At 38.7% G+C, this 4,864-nt stretch overlaps 1 long non-coding RNA gene across 1 annotated transcript; it reads right to left on the bottom strand.

Moving 5' to 3' along the window:
• Positions 1–541: 541 nt before the first annotated feature.
• LOC145719970 (uncharacterized) lies at positions 542–4,858 on the bottom strand. The gene is made up of 2 exons (XR_014142715.1): positions 4,715–4,858; positions 542–3,790 (listed from the first exon to the last, which is right to left on the bottom strand). It is a non-coding gene; the product is annotated as an uncharacterized LOC145719970 (long non-coding RNA).
• Positions 4,859–4,864: the final 6 nt, after the last annotated feature.

Raw genomic sequence — 4,864 nt, 5'->3', positions numbered from 1 at the left:
TGAGAGAGAGAGAGAGAGGGAGCCTGATGTGGGACTCAATCCCAGGACCCTGGGATCATGACCTGAGCCGAAGGCAGATGCTTAACTGACTGAGCCACCCAGGCGCCCCTAAATATGGTATATTTAATATATGTTATAATTTACCATTATAACGGTTACAAAATACAATAGTTACATTTTGATCTGTGTTTTCACACGTTCTCATGTTTTTCTGGTTCTCAGCTTTTTGACTGTCCCATTTGTGTCTCCTTCCTGGGCCCCACTAGCTCTATCTCATCATCTGATCTTCTCCACACTATGGAGACTGATAGAACTAACTTCTTACCAGCCAGATCATTGTCTAAAATAAAATTTTCAAAATATTGGGATAGGACCATATATGCAGGTATTATTTTAATCTTGATACAAGGGCTGATTCCTGAAACAGGCAAGTTAAGATTTATGCTTGTGAGAGACATCTAAAGGGGAGGCTGGGTGGGTTGGGGGGTGGAAGGGGGAGAGTCATAGAATATCCATACAAAATTAAAACAGGAAAAAAACACTTGGATCATTAGACTCTTTGATTGACAACTGAGTGGGAGGGGGATTCATTTCCCAGAATCAGTCTGAATACCATTAAATTGAAATTGCTTGAACATTTTATCAGAAATGCTAATTTCTTCCAAGAAGAAGGTTATGAATTACATTTCAAGCAAAAAGGAACAACAGATTTGGGACATCACTTATTCTTTACATTTTCTTCTGTAGACACCCCAAATACAGAATTTTAAAATTTAATTCATCATTTTGTCCCATTCACCAAGTCAAATCTATACCTCCCCCTGTGTTTCCATTAAAGGCTGTAGCTCACCATTCACCTGGACACACATAGTAGACATCTCAGAATCATTCTAGACATTTTTTTGTTCCTTTATCTTCGACATCCGTATAATACCCATGCCTGTCATTTCACCTGTTAATTTTGTTTAATGCATTCACTTCACTCTGACCACTCCGGCTCTCCCCAGGCTCTCCTCACGTATTGGCCAGGTGAGAGCTGCCTTGTACATGGGAGTGGTAACTCCCACATATCTATCCTCTAAACTGCAGCCAGAGCAAACTTGCACAAATGAAATCTGACCCCCCACACCCTTGCTTGTAATCACTCAGAGATATCTCCACTATCCACATAAGGAAGTCCAAGTTTCCTTAAAGAGCTTCAGAAGATTCACGAAATCCTATCTACCTCTCCTATATCTAGCTTCTTTTAGTTTCATATTTTATGGTTTCTAGGAATGTAGTAGCTTCTACTGCTACCTAACAAGTTACCAAAGTCAGTTCTTTAAAACAGCGGAGACTGACTTTCTATGCGTCAGGAATCTGGATGCTCTGCTCAACTTGTCACAAGATTGAAATCGAGGTGTTGGTTGGGCTACGCATTTTTTCTGCAGGTCAGTGTCCTCTTTCAAGCTCACAGAGTTGCTGCCAATATTCGGTGTCTTGCAGTGGTAGGACTGAGGTCTCCATTCTCTTGCTGGCTCTTGGGCCAGGGACGGCTCTAAGCTCTTTCAGGCTCTTCTCAGCTCCCTTCCCTGGGACCTCCTCCCCAGGCCCTCTCACACTTCAATCTCTCTTTCTTCAGGAAGGCCTGGATCCTACTAAGGGCTTCTCTGGTTAGTCAGATATGCCCAGATGAACTCAAAGTCAATTGAGTAATAACCTAATCATAGCAGTGATATCTCATCATATTTACATTTCTTTCTGGAACCAAGAGAATAAAGTGAAAATCTTAGAGAGGTCATCTTAGAATTCTGCCCATCACAAGTACCAATCAGTGTGGATTTGCTGTAAGTATTCCTGCTTATGCTATTTCTTGTGATGAAATATTCCTTCCTAACTTTTGCTCCTGGTTGATTCTTATTCACCATTTGAGATTTTGCTTAGGTATAATATTCTACAGAACATGTACTTTCCCTGAATTCACGACATCAGCTAAGTTTTCCTCTGATATGCTGTGATAGTGTGCTAGGTGTGTATGTCTCCTAGCATGAGTCCTATTCACTTAAGACTGTGTTTACCAGTTTGTTTCCCAAGGGTAGATTATTAGTCACTGATGCCACCATCATAGACAGTGGCTTCAACAACAGGCACTTATGTTTCAGTATTCTAGAAACCGGAAGTTTAGGTCAGGATGTCAGCATGGTCAGTTTCTGAAGAGAGGTCTCTTCCTGGCTGGTCTAGGTTACCTCCATCCTGCTGTGTGCACATGACCTCTTCTGTGTGAGCGGGGGGTGGGGGGGAAGAGAAAGAGAGAGCTCTTGGTGCCTCTTCTGAACAAGGGCACTGAGCCCATCATGAGGACACCAACCTTCATGATCTCATCTAATCTCATCTAACCCTAATTACCTTTGTAAAGGACCTGTCCCCAAATACAGTCACATTAGAGGTTAGGGCTTCAATATATGACTTTGGGGGACACAAACATCCAGTCGATAACAGGTAGGGGTGGTGACTTCTTCCCTTTTGTAATACAAATGCCTAATAGCCTTTCAATAATATTTTTAAGTGAACTAGTCTTGTAGGGCCAAACTCATCATATTTGATGTCCTTTGTCTTGATGACCTCTATTATCAAATTAGTTACCACTTCTTATGCTCTAATATTGCTTTATACCTTCTAAATAATTTAATTCCTCAACTTCCAGCTTTGACTATACCACTCCATTAACTAATTAGTATACAAAAATAAATTCAATATTCCTTAACCTGATATAGTTCCTGAGGTCCAGAGAGATATAAAAATACTGAGATAAATGTCCTTCTTTTAATTGCAACATTATAGCCTAAATCCAAAATAGAAAGACATAAATGTTCTATGATAGGTGACTGGTCATGCTAATTATATGTTAACAACAGTAAATAATGTATTCACTGAAATGATATTATAGAAAATAATAGCATCAGATAATAATCATGCTGGAATATTAAGTACAAAATCAATTTAAAGAAATAATATATTTTTCTTATATTATTTGTTTTCCTATCTAATTCCCTGACCCTTCACATATACTGTTCGATCCTTGAGGAAAAGGACTGTGTTTTATTCATCATTATGTCCCTGGAACCAGATTGTTGACAGACAGTAAACACTGAAAAATGTTTATTGCTTTGACTGAGTTGTCTGAAACAAAGTAGGAGAGATATAAAATGTGAAAATATTCTTAGTAACACAAAGATACACATACTGTCTTATATTAGTGTGTAATATTAAGTGTCAAATATGTTACATACATTTTGAAGCAAAATTAAAACTATCAATGTAATTATAAAAATAAATCCACCTTTGGAAATGGAAGGAATTAAACTATTTCCTGTGCTCCTTCTAAGGACAGGCAGCACTCTTCTCATTTTAAAACATTTCTTTACCTGGTGTGGTTATAATATTGTTCCAGTTTATTAAATGGGCTAAATGTACTGCTTTTCAAAATTCTTTGAATGTTTTTCTTACTCTATATAGTTTATACAGAACCTAAATGTATTCTGATAGACCTCTATGAACATCTGCAGGTGAACAATTCTTTAAAGCCTGCAGCTCTACAGTCAGAAGTAGCCAGAGAAACAGTTCAGTTAGTCAGAATGAACCATTCCAGTCCTGAAATTGTCAATCATTTAGTTATGGATTATATTGCCTGTATATTTTTCCTTTTCCTAAGTAAAGAGGCTAGTTATTTTCTTGCTGTGGGCCCCCAGGATTTCCCTAAACAACTATCTTTTGGCATGAAGAATAATTTCGTAAATTATCTCAGCAGGACCTGCAACAAGAACAAAAAAATAAGTGATTGTATGTGACTTATTTTTTCCCAAAGTTCAGGGTGTGTGTGTGTGTGTGTGTGTGTGTGTGTGTTTAGGATTATATAAGTGTGCATGTTTGTATTTAGTAGACAATAGTAATTTTTATAAACAGAACAAACAAGGAATAGCATATTGCTTTATTTTGAGATCAAAACAGAACTATCAGGCATAAATATTCATTTATCTATTTAACAAACATTTGTTGAATATTCACTATTCACTATCATATTGTGTTAGGAAGTAACTTTAAAACAGTGAGAAAGACATACACCGTCTTCTCCAAAGCTTATTCTTTTTGTTTTTTGTGCTCTTATTTGGCTAGGGGTCAGTGTGAGAACAGGTAAATTCTACTTTCTTAGCAAATTTCAGTTACACAATATAGTGTTACCAATTATAATCACTTTGTTATCCATTAGATCTTCCAACTGTATTTATCCTATAACTGAAAGTTTGTATCCTTTGACCAAACTCTCCCTATTTCTCTCATCCCCCAACTCCTGGCAATCACCCACACAGGCTCACTGCCATTTACCCATAGCCCACTCTGTGCTTCTGGAAGAAGAATCTGTTTTTCTCTTTTATTTTTTTATTTTTATTTTTTATTTTTTTAAAGATTTTATTTATTTATTTGAGAGAGAGAGCATGAGAGGGGGGGAGGGTCAGAGGGAGAAGCAGACTCCCTGCTCAGCAGGGAGCCGGATGCGGGACTCGATCCAAGGACTCCAGGATCACGACCTGAGCTGAAGGCAGTTGCTTAACTAACTGAGCCACCGAGGCGCCCCCTGTTTTTCTCTTTTAATCTTTACCCATAGGCTTTGGAAGTTGTCCTTTTTTTAGTTTTACCTAAGTTTTCCCCCCAAAGGCACAGCGGACAGGCACAGTACCTGTTCCCCACCAAGGCAATGGCACAGAGGTCCCCCTTCTGTACCTGCGGCAGACCAGCAGGGGGCACCACCAGGCCTGGAAGCATCAAATCTGCGGCAAACAAGACAAAAGCATCACGACGCACATTGTGCCTCTAACCAATTCCAAGT

Source organism: Leptonychotes weddellii, unplaced genomic scaffold (assembly GCF_054177405.1).
Source record: "Leptonychotes weddellii isolate Sample4059 unplaced genomic scaffold, ASM5417740v2 HiC_scaffold_8848, whole genome shotgun sequence".
Classification (NCBI taxonomy): Eukaryota; Metazoa; Chordata; class Mammalia; order Carnivora; family Phocidae; genus Leptonychotes; species Leptonychotes weddellii.
This window is presented reverse-complemented; position numbering and strand designations above follow the sequence as displayed.